Source organism: Nomascus leucogenys, chromosome 22a (assembly GCF_006542625.1).
Source record: "Nomascus leucogenys isolate Asia chromosome 22a, Asia_NLE_v1, whole genome shotgun sequence".
Taxonomy (NCBI): domain Eukaryota; kingdom Metazoa; phylum Chordata; class Mammalia; order Primates; family Hylobatidae; genus Nomascus; species Nomascus leucogenys.
In genome coordinates this window covers 71944664-71968168 of record NC_044402.1, presented here as the reverse complement: position 1 = coordinate 71968168, position 23505 = coordinate 71944664, and the positions used below count along the sequence as shown (strand labels likewise).

Here is a 23505-nt window from a genome sequence, read left to right as displayed (position 1 = left end):
TCTCATGTCCTCCACTATGGCGCCCAGATGGCTGCAATCTAAGATCGCTCAAGCATGTCTCATGACCTCCATGGTGCTACTCAGATGAAAAACAGACTTACAGACACTAGTTACAGAAAACAGAAACCTATAAACTCATAAAAACTTGCAGAGCAGGGTACAATCACAGGAGGCGGGAGGGATTCAAAGGGGAAGCTGCTCATACCAAAGGAAAGGAAGAAAATTTGTTTTTTCTTCTGTATTGCCTGCTTCACTCTTGTCCTGCACCCATAGAGATAAGCTGTCAATTTTCATTTTCAGGATCAGAGTGGGAGGTCCCCTGTGGAGGCATGTGGCCTTTTATCTGTACCTTTCAGTTTAGGAGCAAAAGGAAAGGCAGTTTTTTTGTTGCTGTTTTTTGTGACTCAGTTTTCAAGCTTAACTTTTCTCTTTTGGCATAATGAATTGGGAGTTCCGACTTTTTATTTTTCTTTCACAATGAAATAATCTGAAATTCAATCTAAAGCAATGAGTTTACTGTATGTGGGGGTTGGTAGGTGACAATGTCACCTTTGAATGCCGAGTGGTTTAGAAGACTGTGTTTAAGTGTATATGTGGGTCCATTTCCAATGCAGAAATAGATACTGTAGAGGAGGAAAAAAACTCCTCTTCCACTCATCTTAAGTTCTCCAGCTGGTGCCATATAAATTAGGCTGGCTAAAGACAGATTAACAAGAAAAAAAATAAACAGACGTTTATTAGCATATGCCTAGTGCTTACATATGGGCATACTCAGAATTGATCGACTCCATTAAGTGGTTAGAAGTTGGCTTTCTATCATCTTAGGCTTAAACAAGGAAAGAAGAGTTTTAGGCTTCTGCATGGGGGAGGCAAGTTAGGGGTAGGTGACCAGGAAAAGTATGATAAACAAGGGTCATTGGTTTGTTATGCAGATGGAAGTGCCTTCTCCATTGATAAGAGTTGTTAAGGATCCTCTTCCTCCTGGTACAGAGGGAGGCACCATTTCTATATGTAAATTGACTTTCTAAATGTGATTTCCTGGTCTTCTGGTTCTCAGCGGGCTTTAGCGCAAAATCAGCCAAATGCCAAATAGGCATATTTTAGGTTGGCATATTCTGGTACTCCTCAATATTCATATGAAACTGAATATAAACTGTCTTGGAGATTGACTTTCAAATGTCCAAGAAGCTCAGCTCCAGAAGGGCTGCTACCAGAATGAGGCCTGCAGAATCTGCATTCGGAAATGTGACTGTCTCAGAGAATTAAGAGAAAGAGAAAGAGGAAAACACCAATCCAGCTATTCAAATGGCTTTTGATGTATAGGGGCTAAATTCTCACATCTGGGTGTAAATAAGTAAATATGCTAAAATAACACATCTGTAAAGTTGAGGGTTTTGTCCTGAGAATGAAACAGTAAATTATAAAAAAGGGGATTTTAGTTTTAGAAATATATTATTTAGAAATATATTCATGCTAAAATATCTTTTTAATTTCTAAAGTTACTATGGATGTCTACATCCCTGTATTCCCCCCCCAACCGCCATTTTTTTTTTAAAGACATGGTCTTGCTCGGTCACTGAGGCTGCCATGCAGTGATGCAATCATAGCTCACTGCAGCCTGGAACTCCTGGGCTCAAGCAATTTTCCCACTTCAGCCTCATGCGCCACCACAACCAGCTAATTTTTAAATTTTTCTGTAGAGGTGGGGTCTCACTGTGTTGCCTGGACTGCCCTTGAACTCATGGCCTCAAGTGATCCTCCTGCCTTGGTTCCCCAAAGTGCTGGGATTATAGGCATGAGCCACCACACCAGTCCTTCTTCATTTCTTATTCTGAGAGACTGATACTAAATGGAGGAGAAGAGGAATGGATGTAGTCTGGAAATATAGAATTTTTCAATTTGGCTACTTCTATGTTTAAACTGAGAAAAGAAAAATAGGTCAGAACACTTTGAGCTATCTGTGGTATGCAACATTTAACAGGACCGGAGAGACACGAGGATAGAACTTCACTAATAGTCCTGCTGCCCAACATGCCCAGGGGCAATTGAATTTTATTCTTTCTTTTCTTCTCTGTAGTTTCCTCACTAGCTGCCTCACTCATTATCTTTATGTTTCTAGAATTGGGGATACAAGGAACAATGTAATGCAAGGAACAAGCCAATCAACAGCTTATGTTATCTTAATGTAAATTCTTGGTAAACAACTTAGAAACTGCCTCTTCTTTTTTTCCTTTAAAAACTGACTTGTGGCCAGGTGCAGTGGCTCATGTCTGTAATCCAAGGAATTTGGGAGGCCGAGATGGGTGGGTCGCTGGAGGTCAGGAGTTCCAGACCAGCCTGGCCCACATGGTGAAACCTTGTCTCTACAAAAATACAAAAATTAGCCGGGCATGATGGCAGACCAGCTGCTTGGGAGGCTGAGGCAGGAGAATCACTTGAACCCAGGAGGCGGAGGTTGCAGTAGGTCGAGATCACACCACTGCACTCCGGCCCCAGTGACTGAGTGAGACTCTGTCTCAAAAAAAAAAAAAAAAAAATTAAATTAAATTTAAAAATAAATAAATAAATAAAATGCAACTTGTAACTGCTGCTAATCAGGGAATATATTCAGGGCAACTTGAATCAATGCTTCTGGGTTATAGTCCTTAAACTTGGCCCAAATACACTTCCTACTTACATTAATTTTGCGTCAGTTTTTTCCTTCAGGTTGATGTATCTGGTGTATGTCACCAGATTTAAAATGTCACCAGCAGGATTTAAAATGACAGCCTGCCGACTATCTTGCATTCCTTCTCTGATTCAGTGCTTGGTACCAGCACAAACCCACTGTGTTCTTCCAGCTCCAGAGGGTTCAGTGGCCACAAAAGTTTCGGTTCTGAATCTGGATCTCCCTTTCCTTTTCAGCTGAGGTCTAGATTTTATTTGGGCTGTGTTTTTCAAACCCTCTCTTTCATGGCTGGGCATGATGCCTCACTTCTGTAATCCCAACACTTTGGGAGGCTGAGGCAGGAGGAGAGCTTGAGGCCAGGAGTTCAAGGCCAGCCTGGGCAACAGAGTAAGACCCTGTTCCTACAAAAAATTTAAAAATTAGCCGAGCATGGTGGCATGTACCTGTAATCCCACTACTCAGGAGGCTGAGGCCAGAGGATTGCTTGAGCCCAGGAATTTGAGGTTACAGTGAGCTATGATCACATCATTGCACTCTAGCCTGGGCAAGTGAGTGAGATTCCTGTTGTCATGGAATCCTTGGGGTGTTGCTTCACCAGCCAGAAACCTCTGTGGCTGGCAGTACATTCTGCCTGAGTGTTGCTTGCACCTGCTGGGCTCATTCTGCCCACTCTGCCTGGCAGGCTGTGCTCAGCTTGCACTACCGGCCTGGATCCGACACCTGCCGAAGGCAAGCCAGGCATGGAGTGGTGAGGGGTGTGTGGGTGAGCGAGTGCGAGGTGAGGCCACTGTGCACAGCCAGGGACGCTGGCTGCTGTGGCAGGGCAAGCAGCTCCAGGCTCTGGCACAGGTGCCGGCTCCATGGGAGGCTGTGGCTGGACCAGATGTACCACACACAGCTTCTGCTGCAGGCACCCATGTCTAGATGAGGGGAAAGTGGTGGTACCCATAAGCTTGGAGATGCCAGGAACCACAGAGCCCCAAAGAGGGTGTCACAGCTCTGGCTTGGGGATCCCTTAGGTCTGGGCTCCCTGAAAGGCCACAGCTTTTTTCCCCTTCTCATTGCCCACAGTGTGGCAAGCAGGGAGGTGGGGCACGTGTTTCAGCCCTGTTTGTGTTACAGCTCTTTCAGTCCTGCCATTCGGTGGTTCCCGAGTTCTTGTCCCATGTACAAGAAGAATGAGGTACACAGACCACTGCAGGGTGAGCAAAGCAGAGAGGAGCTTCATTGAGTGACAGAACAGCTCTCAGGAGACCTAAAGTGGGTAGCTCCTTTCTGCAGGCAGGTCGTCCCAATGAGTGTCCAGCTGTCAGGAGAGAGGAGACCCAGAGTGGGTAGCTCCTATTCACAGGCAGGTCGTCCTTACATCTGTCTGAGTCCAGAGTTTTTATGAGCTCAGAAGTGAGGAAATGCATGCTAATTGGCCCATGGGTGGTCATGGATGGGCTCGGAAAAAGCACCATAAGTTCTCATTCCAGGTGTGAACTCCACCTGGAAGTGGCAGCCTGGCCCCCAGGCTTCAGGCCATCCCTGGCTTGAAGGTGGGTAGGGACCTGCTCTTTTCTGCCCAGGAACCTGTCTACCTCCTGCCAACAACATCCATGGCACCCAGGCTGTTCGTGCTAAGGGGCACTTGCAAGCCCACACCGAGCTGCCCTCAGCACCCTCTGCCACCTCCCTCTTGCACTCGTCAGTGCCTGAAGTCCAAAGGGGGCCAGGGCGGCATGTCAGCACTGCCCCAAGTGCACACACACCTGGCTGGGTCACAATAGCATCTGGCTTTGGCCACAACTTTGCTTCTGCAACAGAGTGGGCACTGAGTGCAGGGAGAGGCCAGGGAGTGAGAGCAGGCACTTCTGAGCCTGTGGCGTCAGGGGGCACTTCCTGGGCCCCCAAGAGCACAGGGATGCCTGGGTCTGGAGCTGTAGCTGGGCAGCTGCAGCTACACTCTCTTTCCTCTGAGTGAGGGCTTTGGTCTCAGTGTCTGGATGGGAGATTTGGATAAAGAGCTCTGCAGAGAACTGCCTTTTTTGCCTCTACCTCAGGGCAAGAAGTTCAGGTTATGGTATGGGCAGTCTGGTACCAGTAGTTACACTTGTTTTGGCCTAAAATTACATAGCATGCTTTAAAAATTGCAGCTATTGGCTGGGTGCAGTGGCATCTCTACAAAAAATTTAAAAATTAGCCAGATGCAGTGGCATGTACCTGCAGTCCCAGCTACTTGGGATGCTTAGGCAAGAGGACTGCCTAAGCCCAGGAGTTCAAGGCTACAGTGAGCTATGATGGTACTACTACACTCCAGCCTAGGGTCCAGAGTGGAAGCCCATCTCAATTAATAAATAAAGTAAAATAAAATAAAATTGCAGCTGCTATCTACTCCTTGTAATTTAGACTTGTATTTTCACTTGTGACCAATTCCTGTTAGTTTCAAACTGAAAGGTGCATAGTGTGAGTTTTCTCGCCTCCAAGAGAAGAGGCAACTGCTCCCTCTGACCCATTCAGGTGTTCTATGTGACTAGAGACTTTATAGAGGTGTCAGGACTATTGTCTGGGATGGGAAGCAGCCTCATAGGGCATTTTTCACCAGAAGAACATTTTGGGGAATCTAACTCATCAGGAAAGGTAAAAATTAAGGAATCGGTTACCCCAATACCTTGAGCACCCTACTGCCACTTGGCAGTTAGAGGCAGTCTGGGACACGTAACAGAGAGAGTTTTGACTTTTGGATGACACCCTGAGGAGTGACACTCAGAAGAAGTGAATTTGCTTCTCAAAGCAAAATGAATTTCTGGCCTTGGTCACTTTTGAAAAGTTCCTAAATTATGGGAATTCAAGCTTCAAAATTGGAGTGCTCTTTTAAGGGACAGCCTCCTTTAGAAACACCAGCTGGTTTTTATGTACAACACTTACAAGGCGTCCTCTTGTAATATCTAGGAAAATGGACCCACATGACCCAGGACGGTCATAAGCAGCAATGGCTGAAATGAGGGTCCTTTGAAATGCCTAAAATAACTCATGTGTGTGCACAATTGAAAGCTGGTTTTAGAATCAGACAAATTGAAGGAGAACTATTCTCTGTTTTTGCTGGCTGAAATCTGATAAGAGGTTTGAATTTTTTTTTTAAGTTCTATGGTCAGAAGTCAACTTAATTAAAAGCTGATATTTAGGCTATAATTTTTTTTTGGAAAAAAGGTCTCTGCTTTTTCTATTTTGGGTCCTGTTTCTGAGAATTTTTTTCAGTCAACTGAAACGCTTCATAAAATGTTTGGTCCCTCTGTTTGCTTGCTTTCCTGTTGACACGATTCTGCTGAGAAAAATGTAAAACTTCATTGGCCTTTTAGAAAGCCTAAAACCTCCCAAACTGGCTACTCTAGACTTGCTCTTCTATTTCCTTCTACTTCTGATCCTCTTCACTTTTGCCACTTTTAAAACCACATGAAAAAATCTAGGGGACCAGCCTGACCAACATGGTGAAACCCTGTCTCTACTGAAAACAAAAAAAAATTAGCTGGGCATGGTGGCACATGCCTGTAATCTCAGCTACTCAGGAGACTGAGGCAGAATTGCTTGAACTCGGGAGGCGGAGGTTGCAGTGAGCCAAGACCATGCCACTGCACTCCAGCCTGGGCAACAGAGTGAGGTTCCATCTCAAAAAAAAAATCTAGGGGAGACTTCTAGCAGCCTGGATACCCCTTAAGGAACACAGAAAAAGGTGCCCCTCACCCCCACACACCTCCTCTTGGGGTCCTCTCTCTCCTTCGTGGAGTCTCAAGAGGGCATGGGCAGTTTCCTCTCAGATGTAAAGCTCTGCGGTGATTTGTATTGAATTTCCTAATCTCTTTGGCTTTTGGGGTATGAGGGATTACTTTGTACTGTGAGAGAGAACTTAACTTTGATGGGTGTGATGGGCTGGCAAGTCACTGGTAGGGAACTCCTTGTTTCTTTGACGATCAGATAACAAAGGTATGGTTTGAATATGTGGAGGCTGTGGAAACACTTGCCACCAAGGGGTGAGAATCCCATGGGGAATGGGTGATCACAGAGTGGGCCGACTGGTGTTGGGTGACCACCGGCCTTGGGGGAATGTCTTTGTAGTAAGGAGCACTGTGGAATGTTGTGCAGCCCTGTTGCAGGGTGTTTCCCTCTTTTGGGCGACCCAGAATTTGGTAAAAAAAAAAAATGGGATCCTTGATTCTGAAAGATCTAGATGCTCTGCCTTCTGGTTGTGCCTGCTTTTCACATACTTACATATTAGGCCCTGAAAACCGCCAATACTTTCTTTACCCTTTACACTAATGGGCTCCACCCCGAAGTCAGTAATCGAATAAAGAAAGATGCTAAATGAATAAGGCCACCATTCTAACTAAATCAGTCTCCAAAATATAACTTTCTGATATTTAGCTATTTTGAAACTCTTTGTAAAAGAAATTTATATCTATTAAGGAAATCTCCATTTGTAAGGGTATCTCTGTCTTTGCACCTAAACCATTGGACACTTTTATCACAGGGAATACATTGGCTTAAAGTTTATGTAACATACCTTACCTATTTAAGATACTTTTCCTAGCAATCTTAACTGGGCCTCTATCTATTCTCTTCTTTGTCTCAGCAAATAATGATGTTTATATCTAAATTCTGTGCCTTTGAGATATAAATTTTCTACCTTGTTTCAGCCGAGTTGTGTCTTTGCCAATGCAAACTTAGGGTTGCCTAGCTGACAATTGTTTAGGGCAATGGAATGGGTAATCAAAAGATTGATAGTCTAAAGTAGGGAGAAAAACTTTTGAAAACTAGTGTGCACTGTTAGAGTAGGCAGTTAGGCAGACATGAGCAGGGCGGAAGAGCTTCTCCCCAACCCCAGGAACATCAAGCAACCATCAGGTGATGGTCAGGGGGTTGTTAAGCTGTTTCGCTAATAATAATAATTGTTTGCAGCTGGCACCATGGAAGGACCGCCTCCCAATAGATAGAAAACACCTGAAGCTGCTGATTAGTGGCTTCCCGATAAGATTTCAGGAGTTGAGTGGGCGCAAGCATGGGCATTAAGAGGCAAATGGTGGAGTTTAACTGATACATGACCTTCCTCTAGAACACTTGACAGTTAAGGGAAAAATGTCTCAAATGAGCATGCATACAACATCAGCAAACACATTGCACAAGCAGCCCCTCCCAAGTGCTGGCCGGCCACCCTGCATGTGGACAGCCTGCTCCAAGGGAAGAATTGAGAGAGAAGAAATGCAAACCTTCCAACCATGCCAATGTATAAAACCCCAAGTCAAAGGCCAGACAGGGCACTTGGATCTCTCAAGTCTCCCACTTGGCCCTCTTCCAAGTGTAATTTACTTCCTTTCGTTCCTGCTCTTAAACTTTATTTTTTTTTTTTTGAGATGGAGTCTCACTTTGTTGCCCAGGCTGGAGTGCAGTGGAGCAATCTCAGCTCAGTGCAACCTCTAACTCCCAGGTTCAAGCGATTCTTGTGCCTCAGCCTCCTGAGTAGCTGGGATTACAGGCACATGCCACTATGCCCGGCTAATTTTTGTATTTTTAGTAGAGACGGCGTTTCGCCATGTGGGCCAGGCTGGTCTGGAACTCCTGACCTCAAACGATCTGCCCGTCTCAGCCTACCAAAGTGTTGCTGCTGCTGCTGATTATCTTGTATGGTCAAAGTTGATTGAGATTGGATCGATCATTATTTCCATTGTGCAAACCACCCTCGGTCTTCCAGAATGGTGGAATGCACAAATGGAATAATAAAAAATCAGTTGGAAAAGTTTAAAGAAATGTTTACCCTTCCCTGGCCTAAGGCTCTTGCATTTTATTTTCTTTTCTTCTTCTTTTTTTTTTTTTTTTTTTTTTTGAGACAGGATCTCACTTTGTCACCCATCACCCAGGCTATATTGCAGTGGTGCAATCTCAGCTCACTGCAGCCTCAACTTCCTGGGATCAAGTGATCCTCCCACCTCAGCCCTCCAAGTAGTCAGGACTGCAGGCATGCATCATCACACCCAGCTAATTTTTTGTAGAGACAGGATTTCACCACGTTGCCCAGGCTGGTCTTGAACAGCGGAGTTCAAGTGATCCGCCTGCCTAAGCCTCCCAAAGTGCTAGAATTGCAGGCATGAGCCACCATGCCCGGCCTCTTCCATTTTCTTAACTTACATTCTACCCTATTTGGAAAACAGCAACTTTCTCCATTTGAAATAATAACTGCAAGGCCCATGCACCTGGATGAAGGAGCCTACAAACCAGCTCTCCTCAAATGTGATGTTCCTCATTTTTGCCAAGGCCTTATAAGCTTCTGGTTAACGTTTCTAAATTAGTTAAGTATTCTTTCAACATTGAGCTCCTAGGAGAGGAAGACATCCAAGACCATGGCCTACAACCCAGAGATTTTGTTTACTGAAAACGACATCAAATAAAAGCTTCTCTCCAACCCCATTGGAAGGGACTATAGCAGATATTGTTAAACAATCTTTGTGCAGCCAAATTCTAAGGCCATCTACTCATGAATTCGCATTTCTCATTTTAAAAAGTTAGCCCTACCTGAGCAGACATCTTCCATCACTGGAGAAGATCTCCAACTGGAGCTGACCTGCAGCTAGTCACCTTGTTCTACAGACCAGGATGAAAAGTAGAAATTCAGTTAGAAAGAATCACCCAAAAGACTAAATGGCTACAAGACATTAGAAAGACAAACCCCTTACATGATTTACTTGATTGGTTACCTTAAGAAATAGAAACACCTTTCAGATGTGGATTTCAAATTGTTTTGTTAATAATTGTCCTTATTTGCATCGTATTGATACAGAACAGCTGGGCTCCCAGCTAAACACCACCCTCAAGCCTGAACCCTCAGCCCTAAGCAAAAACATCTGGCCCTATTTTTCTGCCCAAGTGATTGCCTTTTTGGCCTGCCATTCCCCTATCCTGTGCCCATAAAAAGACTTCAGCTGGCAGAGCAACACAAGCGGCTGACACAAGTGGTTGGGAACACAAGCTGCTGAACATTGGAGATACGTGCAGCTGAGCATCAGGGATCCATGCAGCTGAGTGTCAGAAACTATGAACAGATGCTGCTAACTTCAGACAGTGCAGCTTCAGGGAAAGATCACCTTCTTCCCACGCCATCCCCTTTCAAATTCCCCATCCCACTGAGAACCACTTTTATCGCCTAATAAATATTCCAAATACACTATCCTTCAAATAGTTTGTGTGACCTGATTGTTCCCGGACACTGAACAAGAACTTGGGTGTCAAAAAGGGCAGGTGTAGGAGGCTGTCAGCCTGGGCCTTCACTGAGCTGTTACACTTAGCCATCCATGGACTGCAGGCTGAGTGAAATGAGCCACTCCAGTTCCTGTCCACAAAGAGGGTCAAAGTCAGGGGAAAAATCCCATCTCAATATTTTTGGTTCTTAAGTCTATTATGCTTTGTATTTCTAGATGTCTAACATCAAGAAAGAAATGATCCAACATGCTGTGGCTCCTCTGTAAGTGGATGGCCTAGATCTTGTTGCTCTGTCCCTTTATGTTGCCAGTCAATTCAGCCTTGAGACCTCTCTAAATTCTTAAGTTTAAAATTTCAAATTTTTTTATTTTATATTTTTGTATAGAGATGGGGGTCTTGCTATGTTGCCCAAGCTAGTCTTGAACTCCTGAGCTCAAGTGATCCTCCCACCTCGGCCTCCCAAAGTGCTGGGATTACAGGTGTGAGCCACAGTGCCTGGCCATCACTAAATTCTTAAGCCATAGTACCTGTCCTCTTTCCCTCAGACATGGGATGAGATTACCTGGGAATGAGCCTTCCCAATGACATGAGACAAACATCTAAAATTTTGATCATCAGTGCTTTCAGAAGAGAAAGATTTTGATCAAAAGGGGGAAATGAGAAAAGAAAGAACAATGTTTAGCCAATCAATACCTTCTTACTTTAGTGTAAATTCTTGATAAACAACTTACAAACTGCCTCTTCTCTTTTCCTTTAAAAACCCACTTGTAACTACTGCTAATTGGAACATATATTCAGGCAACTGGAATCTGTGCTCCTTGGTTGCAGTCCTCAAACTTGGCCCAAATAAACCCTCTACTTATGTTAATTTGGCCTCAGTTTTTTTCCTTTAGGTCAACAAAGCTACTCTTCAGAAAGCAATACAGATATACAATTTGACCTCTGGTTTCATTATTCTACATGTTTATATTTCTTTTAATAATATATTTGTTTTTTGTGTGCCCAGGCAAAGAAATTCAGACTTTCTTTTTAAAAAGCAGCAACAAGCCCAAGCCTGGGTGCAGCGGCTCATGCCTGTAATCCTGACACTTTGGGAAGCCAAGGTGGGAGGATCACTTGAGACCAGTAGTTCAAGACTAGCCTGGACAAGACAGTGAGATCCCCCCCAACTCTCTACAAAAAATAAAAAAATTAGCTGGGCATAGTGGTGCATGCCTGTAATCCCAGCTACTCAGGAGGCTGAAGTAGGAGGAGAATTGCTTGAGCCTGGGAGTTCAAGGTTGTAGTGAGCTGTAATTATAACACTGCACTCCAATCTGGATGATGGAGTGAGACCTCTTCTCAAAAAAACAAACAAAAAAACCCCACAACAACAACACTGTATGATTAAGGAAAAGGTTTGGATGGTAAAATGAAAGCAATAACCTAAACCAAGGTCATGATTTATTTGAAAAGTATTTGTTGAACTTCTACTGTGTGAATGGCACTATGATGATTAGTCTATCAACTTGAATAAGAAAATGTGGTAGTGGGCAGAGCACAGTAGCCTACACCTGTAATCCTAGCACTTTGGGAGGCCAAGGCAGGAGGATTGCTTGAGGCCAGGAGTTTGAGGCCAGCATGGACAAAATGACGAGATGCCATCTCTACAAAAAATTTAAAAATTAACCAGGCATAGTGGCAAGCACCTGTAGTCCCAGCTTCTTTGGAGGCTCAAGTGGGAGCATTGCTTGAGCCCAGGTCATCGAGGCTGCAGTGAACCATGATCACACCACTACACTCCAGCCTGAGCAACAGAGTGAGACCCTATCTCTAAGTGAAAAAAAAAAAAAAAAAAAAAAAAGAAAATGTGAAATGTGGAAGTCCTTGCAATATTAGTGTGGACTCTCAAGGTTAGTTTAAAAGGGTAGAAATACCATTCAAACCAGCTCAAGTGATTAAGGACATTTACTGGCTCATGTTACTGAGAAGTTTGAGAATTGCTTCGGGCACTGCTGGATCCAGAGGCTCAATGTTATACCTGTCTTTCTATCTCTAGACTGCCTTCCTCTGAAGGACTTAGATGAACTAGAAAAGAAACCCACAATTTAGAGACTCTAAGGCATTTCCAATCACCATTAAGGAAAATTTCCCTTGAGATTTATGTCTCTTGGTCCCACTTTGTCTTTAGAATTAAGGAATCGAACTGTGATTTGCAAGGTTCCTTCTGGCTTCAACACTTAGTTTTAGCAAACAAAAATACAGCACACACAGTTAAGTTTGAATTTCAGGTAAACAATGAGTAATTTTTTAGTGTAAGTATGTACTAAATATTGTATGGTACTAAAAAATGGTTTGAAACATGAATTTTATTGTTCCAATATTATTACTCATACAGCAATAGTTACCACTCGTGGTTTTGGTGTGAAATAGCTGCCATTCAGTAAAATATTGTTCCTTGAAGTTATCCTGAAACTTGAATATGTATAAATGTGACATTAATAAGTGCTTTTACAGGTTTTTCATCTGTCGAACAAGAATAATCATATAGAATTTGTGACTCTCCCACCAATGTGGAGTTGACAGAGTTAATGTCCTTAGGGCTTCTTGAAAGTAGCTAAAAACAAATATAGATTTTGATTATTATTGCTACTTTCATAGCTGATATTTCTTTTTTAACACATTAACTTCCCTCCACTGAGCAAACTGCTCAGTTGTTGGAAGGACTTATGTCATCATCCCTCTTTTCTCAATGTGTCTTGCTGCTGTTGAGCTAAACAATTCTTCAGCTCCCAGGGTGCTTATTTAATAAATGATGCTGTGAAGTTCCCAAAGAAAAACTTTCAATTTCCCTCTTGTGTGATGGCTGCGATCAAGCTGCAGCACCCTGTGGTCTGCGTCAATGGAATATATACTTGGAACTCATTCACTAACTTGCTTTCTGTATTTAATCTATTACGTTCCATAAACTGTAGAAATACCTGATGCTTTTCTTCTTCTCTCGATAATTTTCTCCTCTACTTTTCCTCAAATTGAGAAATAAAGGTTAATTGCTATATATTTTTGAGCTAATTTTCTCTTTCACAGGATGCTTGAAAGTAAAGTCATCAGTATTTTAAAATGCACACACACACCATCCTGTAGCTGATTCTACAATTTCAGCTCATCAACTATTATTTACACTCAAGCTAGAGTGTAAATAGCTTACACTGAAGCTAGAGTGTAAATAGCTTACACTGAAGCTAGAAGTTGAGTATAAATAATAGTTGAGTGAAATTGTAGAATCACGGAGTTATTAGAGAATTTTGAGATTAAGTCAGATTTCTTCCTTTCACAGGTAGGGAAACTGAGGCTCAGAGAGATTACATGCTATAGCCAAGATCACACAACCCAGGTGACACTAAACTTGGGCCCTCCATGAACCAAATCCAGCCCACCACTGCCTGTTTGTGGAAATAAAGCTTTATTGCAACACAGCTGCTCCCATTTTTTGCATTGCCTATGACGGCATTTGTACTGTAATTACAGAGTTGAGTAGTTGCGAGAGAGACTATCTGGCCCACAAAGCCTAAAATATTTACCATCCAGCTCTTTAAACAGGTTGCCCAACCCCTCTCTAGGCCTCCGGAGTCCTCTGCCTCCAGCTAGAAGAAGGGGAACAGGCATGGAGAAGCATAGATGAAGCAGGGACTGGGGAGGTGGTAGGGACAGCCAGGCCTGGAGTGGGGCACATCATTTCTGCCCATGTTCCACTGACGAACACGAGTCATATGGTTTCACTTAGTTGCAAGGGCTGAGAGATACAGTCCTTTGAGACGCAGTCCAGAGTAGCTGATTCCCAGTGCAATTCTACCCCCTGGAAGTGGGAGCGTGGCTTCTGATAGGTAGCTAGTTTTCTGGAGCATGGAAGTGGGAGCATGGCTTCTGATAGGTAGCTGGTTTTCTGGAGCACAGGTGGTCAGCACCCTGTTAGTCTCCTGTAGCATAATAGACACATTTGGTAGGTATCTGCTCAGCACATGGTCCCCATCTCCAAGAACTGCCGAGTCTCAGAGGATGGGGCCCTGTGGCTGTGTCTTTATTATCTGACCCCACCAGTTGTCACAGATCATTACTGAATTAAAGAGCGACACCTAGTTCAAAGGATCCTTCCAGAGATTCTGGTCAGATACTAAGAGATGCTTGTCAGTCTCTGGGTTTGAAAAAAAAGTTCTTCATTTACTAAGCACTTTAACTAAAATGATATACATATACTCTCACTAGAGACAATGTTTTGTTTTTAATCTATTCCAAAATTTTATATATTACTGGGCCTTTTTTCCTAGAAATAGTTTTTTAAGCCTTAAAGACTTAAAACAGACAGATGTTTTACATTCTGACCTCTATGTTATGCCCTTCCTCCAACCCCTCTTCATTTAAAGAAAGCTACTACACCAATCCCTTGGGTTGTTTTGTGTGCATGCATGTATGTATTTACCTTTAAATATTTAGGGAGTACAAGTGCAGATGTCTCACATGCATCTATTGTGTCACGGTGAAGTCTTGGCTTTTAGTGTACCCATGACTCAAATAGACAAGATTGCACCCAACAGGTGATTTTTCAACTCTTACTCTCTCCCAATCTCCCATCTTTTGGAGTCTCCAATATCAATTATTCCACTCTGTATGTCCATGTGTACTCATTGTTCAGCTCCTATTTATAAGTGAGAACATGCAGCATTTGACTTTCTGTTTCTGAGTTATTTCACTTAGGATAATAGCCTCCAGTTCCTTCCATGCTGCTGCAAAAGACATGATTTCATTTCTTAAAAATTATTTTATATTTTACCATCGTTTTCTTTGTGATGGTCAACTTCATTCTTTTTTATGCCTGGGTAGTATTCCATGGTGGGTGTGGGGGTGTGGGGTTGTGGGGGTGTGTTTGTGTCTGCATACATTTCCTTGATCCAATTCTCCATTGATGGACACTTAGGTCGATTCCATATTGTATTTCCATTCTTGCATTGTTATAAAGAAAAACCTGAGACTGGGTAATTTATAAGAAAAGAAATCTAATTGGCTCACAGTTCTGCAGGCTGTACAGGAAGCATAGTTCACGCATCTGCTTCCAGGGAGGCCTCAGGAAGCTTTTACTCATGGCAGAAGGTGAAGCAGGAGCAGGCACATCACTTGGCAAGAGCGGGAGCAGGAGCTAGTGCATGGGGAGGTGCCACACACTTTTAAATGACCAGATCTCATGAGAACTCACTCATTATTGCAAAGACAGTGGCAAGCCATCAGAAATCCACCCCCATGACCCAAACACCTCCTACCAGGCCCCATCGCTAGTACTGGGGATTACAATTCAACACGAGATTTGGGTGGGAACAAATATTCCAAATATATCACATATCTTTGCTATTGTGAATAGTGCTGTGATAAACATATAAGTGCAGGTATCTTTTTGATATTAATATAAAGATTTATTTCCCTTTGGGTAAATACCCAGTAGTGGGATTGCTGGATTGAATGGTAGTTCTATTTTTAATCCTTGGAGAAATCACCACACTATTTTCCATAAAGGTTCTACTAATTTACATTCCCACCAACAGTGTAAAAGTATTCCTTTTTTTCCACATTCTTGCCAACATCTGTTGTTTTTTTGACTTTTTAGTAACAGCTGTTGTGACTAGTATAAGATGGTAAGATGGTATCTCATAGTGGTTTCAGTTTGCACTTTTCTGATGATTAGTGATGTTGAGCATTTTTTCATAAGATTTTTGGCTGCTTGTATGTCTTCTTTTGAAAAATGTCTGTTCGTGTTGTTTGCCCACTTTTTTTTTTTTTTTTTTTTGAGACAGGGTCTCACTCTGTCACCCAGGCTGGAGTACAATGGCATGAACATGGCTCACTGTAGCCTCAACCTCTCTCACCTCAGCCTCCCAAGTAGCTGGGACCACAGGTGCATGCTACCACACCTGGCTAATTTTTTACCATTTGTAGAGATGAGGTCTCACCATGTTGCTCAGGCTGTTTGCCCACGTTTCTTTTTTTTTTTTTTTCAATTTATTTATTTTTGAGACAGAGTCTTGCTCTGTCGTCCAGGCTGTAGTACAGTGGCGCAATCTCGACTCACTGCAACCTCCACCCCTGGGTTCCAGTGATTCTCCTGCCTCAGCCTCCCGGGTAGCTGGGATTACAGGCACACACCACCACACACGGCTAATTTCCATATTTTTAGTAGAGGCAGGGTTTCACCATGTTGGCCAGGCTGGTCTTGAACTCCTGACCTCAGGTGATCCACCGGCCTCAGCCTCCCAAAGTGCTAGGATTACAGGTGTGAGCCACCATGCCCAGTCTGCCCATGTTTCAGGGGGTTTTTTCTTGTTGAGCTGTTTGACTTCCTTGTAGATTCTGGATATTAACCCTTTGTCAGATGCACAGTTTGCAAATATTTTTTTCCCATTTTGTAGGTTTTCTGTTTACTCTGTGAATTGTTTCTTTTGCTGTGCAGAAGCTGTGAGTTTAATTAAGTCCCATTTGCCTATTTTTGTTTTTGTTGCATTTGCTTTTGAAAACTTGGTCATAAATTCTTTGCCTAGACCCAATGTCCAGAAGAGTTTTTCCCAGGTTTTCTTCTAGGATTTTTATAGCTTCCAGTCTTATGTCTAGGACTTTAATCCATCTTGATTCAAATTTTTGTCTATGATGAGATGTATAGGTCCAGTTTCATTCTTCTACATACGGCTATCCAAATTTCCCAGCACTGTTTATTGAATAGAGTTTCCCTTCCCTATTGTCTATTTTTGTCATCTTTGTCAAAGATCAATTGGTTGTAGGCATGTGGCTTTATTTACGGGTTCTCTATTCTGTTCTATTGATCTATATGTCTATTTTTATAACAGTGTCATGCTGTTTTGGTTACTATAGCCTCATAGTATAATTTTTTTTTTTTTTTGAGATGAAGTCTCGCTCTGTAGCCAGGCTGGAATGCAGTTCCACAATCTCAGCTCACTGCAACCTCTGCCTCCTGGGTTCAAGCTATTCTCCTTCCTCAGCCTCCGGAGTAGCTGGGACTACAGACGCGTGCCACCACGCCCAGCTAATTTTTGTATTTTTAGTAGAGACGGGGGTTTCACCATGTTGGCCAGGATTGCCTGGATCTCTTGACCTCAAGATCCGCCTGCCTTGGCCTCCCAAAGTGCTGGGATTATAGGCGTGAGCCACCGTGCCCGGCCGCCTTGTAGTATAATTTGTAGTCAGGTAATGTGAGGCCTCCAGCTTTGTTCTTTTTGCTTAGGATTGCTTTGGCTATCTGGGCTCCTTTTTAGTTCCATATGAATTTTGGAGTTGTTTTTTCTCATTCTGTGAAAAATGATATTGGTAATTTGATAGGGATTACATTAAATCTGTAGATTGCTTTGGGCAATACGGTCATTTTAACAATATTGGTTCTTCCAATCCATGAGCATGAGATGTCTTTCCACTTGTTGGGTGTCATCTACTATTTCTTTCATCAGTGTTTTACAGTTCTCTCTACAGAGCTCTACCATCATTGATATCTGTTTATCTTTTGTAGCAGTTGCTTGTTTCAATTTCTTGACATTGCTTTTGTAGGGAAATTTTTTCCTGAGTAGTATGTATGTTGTCGGCTGAGTAGGATACTTTGGCTTTTATTTTGGGTGCCTGAAATAGTGTAATCTTTGTACAACTTCTTCAGCAGTGCACAGGGCCACTGGTATATGTGATTTCCTCAGTGGCTTAGGGCACACTTATTAGTTGAGGTTGTAATAGTTTTGCTGGGGACTTGGACACCAACTGAACCAGTCTCCACGCCCTGGTGTTGGCAGCAATGGGGTGAATGTGGCTGTTTTTAGACTCTAGAGCAGCTTACACTGGCTCTGATGTTAGTTAGTCCTGGAGGGCTGAGTTTTGGGCCAACCTCCAGTTGGCTTGCTTAGAAGCTAGTAGTGGGAGTGGTGGGCTAGGTAGTGGGTGGGCTCTCAGGCAGCTGGTGTGGTGTGGGTGATGGCGGTACTGTAACCCACAAGGTCCCAACTGGTCTGTGTTGGTGTTCCTGGTAGCTCAATGTGTTGAGCAGGCTAGTCTCCAGCTCTACAGCCCCCGAAACCAGTGTGGTGGGTATTGTCCTAAGTGTGCTTGGGAGAGCATGGTCTCCTCTGCCCCTCCCCTGGCTTAGTGGTGGCTACAGCTGTGTCACCTCAAACTTGGCCCGAGGATGGGACACAACTCAGTGGGGAAACTCTGAAAATGGTGCTAGCTGTGGGCCTGTGATCAGAGAGGGCAAGGCCCTTCTCAGGTGAGCAGCATGAGCAAGAAGCTGTGGGGAGTGTGGTCTGCTTGAGTGTTAGTCTCACAGCAGCAGGGCAGTGGGTATTGTCCTAGGTGTATGTAGGAGAGCTTGGTTTCCTTGTCCTTCCTTGGCCAGGCAGCAACTGCAGCCATGTAAACTTGAATTTGGCCTGAGGATAGGATGCAGCCCAGCATTAAACCCTCAAAATGGCACACTGGGCCTGTAACTAGAGAGGGCAGAATATCTCCCAGGCAGGCAGCATGGGCAGGACACTGTAGGGAGTGCTGTCCACTAGCACCTCAGTTCCACAGCAGCCCATTGCAGGGTAGTAGGTGTTATCTTAGATGTACATAGGAGGGCTTGGATTCTCTGGCTTTCCTTGGCTGGGTGGTGGCTTGTATTAATCCATTTTGTGTTGCCATAAAGAAGTACCTGAGGCTGGGTAATGTATAAACAAAAGAGGTTTGGCCAGGCACGGTGGTTCACGCCTGTAATCCTGGCACTTTGGGAGGCTGAGGCGGGTGGATCACTTGAGGCCAGGAGCTCGAGACCAGCCTGGCCAACATGGTGAAACCCTGTCTGTACTAAAAATACAAAAATTAGCCATGTGTGGTGGTGCGTGCCTGTAATCCCAGCTACTTGGGAGGCTAAGACATGAGAATTGCTTGAACCTGGGAGGCAGAGGTTGCACTGAGCTGAGATCACACCACTGCACTCCAGTTTGAGCAACAGAGGGAGACTCTGTTTCAAAAAAAGAGAAGAGAAGAGAAGAGAAGAGAAGAGGAGAAGTGAAGTGGTTCATTTGGCCCATGGTTCTGCAGGCTGTACATGAAGCATAGTGCCAGCATCTACATCTGATGAGAGCCTCAGGAAGCTTACAATCATGCGGAAGGTGAAGGGGAGCCAGTTGTCACATGGCAAGAGAGGGAGCAAGGGAAGGATGGGAAAGGTGCCAGGCTCTTTAAACAACCAGCTCTCGATTGAACTCACAGATCAAGAACTCACTCATCACCAAGGGGATGACACCAAGCCGTTTATGAGGGATCCACCCCCATGACTCAAAAACCTCCCACCAGGATCCACTTTCAACATTGGAAATCACATTTCAACATAATAGTTAGAGGGGACAAACATCCAAAGTGTATCACGGTGGCAGCTGAGTCAGCTCAAACTTGGCCTGAGGGCAGGGTGCAACCCAGCATTAAACTCCAAATGGCACCTTGAGCCTGGGACCAGAGAGGGTGGGGTCCCTCCCAGGCAAGCAGCTTGGGCAGGCAGCTGTGGGAAGTGTGGTCCGCTCATGTCTCAGTCTCAACAGCAGCCCATTGCAGGGTGGTAGGGACCCTCTCAGGGGTGTGTGTGAGTGCCCAGTCTCCTGTCTGTCTCCTTGATGCAGTGCAGTGGCAACAGCCATGTCTGTAGATCCCCAGTATGTAGGCTCTCAATATGGCACCTGGCTAAGGCTGCTCTAGGCTTGGGTGCCTGTGAGATTCTGTGTGGGTTCCCATTCTGGAGCAACATCTCTGCGCAATCTTCAGGCAGCTCCGTATGTCAGACCCAAGGCGCTAGCTAATGAGTTGAGGGTTTCTCTTATAGTCAAGATTGTAAAAGCTGAGCCCTGGGGTTTCACTCTTAGTCTGTTTACCAACATATAGAAGATTCCTGGCTCACAGGCAGTCCCTGGCCAGGCAAGCTGCCTTGAACCCTTTCCTTACTTCTGGTGCTTCCCATCTCTTCTCTGGTGAGTCCCAGCACTCTTTGCTGGATGGTCTGTTTGAAATCTATCTACTTACTATTCTGGTTCCTCTCTGAGGAGGAGGCACACACTACCTGCATCTAGGCAGCCATTTTGATCCCTCGTCTCTGGGCCTTTTAAAATAATACACATAGTTTATTAGGCTAGGAAAGGAGTATAGCATCATAAAGATAAAAATTCACAAAATTTTAATAGTAAGTCAAAAGATTACTATCTTAATATTCTCCAGTGCAATATAAAATGTGAGCATAATGATATTGTAAGCATTTTAGTAGGGAAAACATAAGCACAGAAGCTGTGGAGCAACCACCCCATAAAACTGAGCCCCCACAGAAAGGCATAGAAAGCTATACTGCAGCATGAGCAAAGAATGAAGCAGGTACACAGAGAAGGGGAGAGTCAAAAGAGATGAAATGGCTCCATGAGGAAAGGAGCTCCTGCTAGTTTTTGAGCTCCTGGTTCTAGTTCTGCATGAAGCCCATCTGTGCTTCCTAACTTTGAGATTTTTGAGATACCCACTACTCTAGTGGACAGATACGGTTTTGTCTATACTGCACCCCTTTTTTTTCTTTTTTTTGAGATGGAGTCCTGCTCTGTCACCCAGGCTGGAGTGCAGTGGCGCCATCTTGGCTCATTGCAACCTCTGCCTCCTGGGTTCAAGCAATTCTTCTGCCTCAGCCTCCTGAGTAGCTGGGATTACAGGTGCACACCACCGTGACTAGCTAATTTTTGTATTTTTTTAGTAGAGACGGGGTTTCACCATGTTGGCCAGGCTGGTCTTGAACTCCTGACCTTGTGATCCACCCACCTTGGCCTCCCAAAGTGCTGGGATTACAGGTGTGAGCCACCATGCCCAGCCTCCTTTCTTTATTTGGGAGAACAACTCCTCCTCCACCCTTGATGAGTTCTAATATGTAATGACATGCCTTGCTTTTTTGTCTACAGTGACAGATACAGGGGAGAGACACGTGACCCACGCCAGGACAACCAGAGTCTTCGGGGATGTTTTTGAAATAGAAATGAGAGAACAAAGTTCTTTTCTCCAAAGAATGGGTCATCAAACTATGCCTTGGCCAAATTCAGCCCACTGCCTGTTTTGCTTTCGTTTTTTGAAATATTAAAGTAGGGAGTTCCCCCCCATACCCACCACCTAGCTTCACCCAGTGATAGCATCTTACGTAACTGTATAGTAGTACATCATCAGCACCATGAAGTTGACACTGGCACAATACAATTAACTGGACCACAGGTCTTACGCAGATTTCACCAGTTTTTCACTCTGTGTCTTTGTATATAATTCTATGATATTTTATCGTAGCTATAGGATTATGTAGCCCACATCACAATTAAGACAAAGAACTGTTCTGTCACTTCCTCTACCCTATTATACTCACACGCTCCCCCCCTCCTTCCCTAGTGTTTGACAACCACTGATCTGCTCTTCATCTCTATAATTTGGCCATTTCAAGAATGTTATATAAATGGGATCATAGAGCACGCAGCATTTTGAAATAGGCTTTTTTCTTTCTAAAAAAATTTTTTTTGTGCTGGGTGTGGTGGCTCACACCTGTAATCCTAGCACTTTGGGAGGCTGAGGCGGGCGGATCACGCAGTCAAGAGATCAAGACCATCCTGGATAACACAGTGAAACCCCGTCTCTACTAAAAATACAAAAAATTAGCCGGGCATGGTGGCAGGCGCCTGTAGTGCCAGCTACCTAGGAGGCTGAGACAGGAGATTGGTATGAACCCGGGAGGCGGAGCTTGCAGTGAACTGAGATCGCACCACTGCACTCCAGCCTGGGTGACAGAGCAAGCCTCCATCTCAAAACAACAACAACAACAACAACAAAACTGGGCTTTCAGCTCGGAGGAGGCCAAGGTGCAACTTTCTTCGGTCGTCCCGAATCCGGGTTCATCTGACACCAGCCGCCTCCACCATGCCGCCGAAGTTCGACCCCAGCGAGATCAAAGTCGTATACCTGAGGTGCACCAGAGGTGAAGTCGGTGCCTTCTGCCCTGGCCGCCAAGGTCGGCCCCCTGGGTCTGTCTCCAAAAAAGGTTGGTGATGACATTGCCAAGGCAAAGGGTGACTGGAAGGGCCTGAGGATTACAGTGAAACTGACCATTCAGAACAGACAGGCCCAGATTGAGGTGGTGCCTTCTGCCTCTGCCCTGATCATCAAAGCCCTCAAGGAACCACCAAGAGACAGAAAGAAACAGAAAAACATTAAACACCGTGGGAATATCACTTTTGATGAGATCATCAACATTGCTCGACAGATGCGGCACCGATCCTTAGCCACAGAACTCTCTGGAACCATTAAAGAGATCCTGGGGACTGCCCAGTCTGTGAGCTGTAATGTTGATGGCCGCCACCCTCATGACATCATAGATGACATCAACAGTGGTGCTGTGGAATGCCCAGCCAGTTAAGCACAAAGGAAAATAATTTCAATAAAGGATCATTTGACAACTGGAAAAAAAAAAATTGAGACAGGGTCTTGTTATGTTGCCCAGGCTGGTTTCAAACTCCTAGCCTCAGGTGATCTGATCCTCCCACCTTGGCCTCCCAAAGCACTGGGATTACAGGCATGAGCCACCACACCCAGCCAAAATTGTCTTTTTTCACTCAGCATAATGCCTTTGAGAGCCATTTAAGCTGTTGTGTATAACAACAGTTCATTCCTTTTTCTTTCTGAGTAGTATTCCATTGTATGGATGTACCACAGTTTAACCATTCACCTGTTGAAGGACATTTAGGTTGTTTCCAGTTTGAGGTTATTACAAATAAATATGTGTATGCAAGTTTTTTTGTGAATATAAGCTTTCATTTCTCTGGGATAAATGCTCAGGAATGTAATTGCTGGATCATTTGGTAAATATATGTAGAACTTTTTAAGAAATTGCCACACATAGTTCCACAGTGGCTGTATCATTTAACATTCCCACCAGCAATGTATGAGCAATCCAGTTTCTTTGCATGCTTGCTAGCATTTAGTACTGCTGATGTTTTTATTTTAGTCATTCTACTAAGTGTGTAATAGCATGTCATTATGGTTTTAATTTGAATTTCCCAAATGGCCAGCAATTTTTTATTTTGAAACAGAGTCTTACTCTGTTGCCCAGGCTGGAGTGCAGTGGCATGATCACAGCTCACTGCAGCCTTGAGCTCCCAGGCTCAAGTGATCCTTCCACCTCAACCTCCCAAGTAACTGGTACTACAGACACATGCTACTATGTTCAGCTTTTTTTTTTTTTTTTAAGAGATGAGGTCTCTCTATGTTGCCCAGGCTGGTCTTGAACTCCTGGACTCAAGCAATCTTCTTGCCCCAGCCTCTCAAAATGCTGGGATTACAGACAGAGCCACTACGCTTGGCGCTGGCTAGCAATTTTGAATGTCCTTTCATGTGTTCAGTTACTATCTGTATGTCTTTAACTCACATTTGGGCCACTCTCACCATTGCTCCCAGGAAGCAGCTCTAGCTTGCCCGCCTCAAGGGCAAAAACTGGAGTAGCCTCTGCAACAGGGAAGCTCTTAACCTCCCTCCCTAAAGAAGGGAGTGATGGAGGGTTGGGGAGT

General features: G+C 44.2%; 1 pseudogene; it reads left to right on the top strand.

Moving 5' to 3' along the window:
* The first annotated feature begins 21784 nt into the window (after nt 1-21784).
* LOC100593247 lies at nt 21785-22358 on the top strand (annotated as a pseudogene).
* The last annotated feature ends 1147 nt before the right edge of the window (nt 22359-23505 follow it).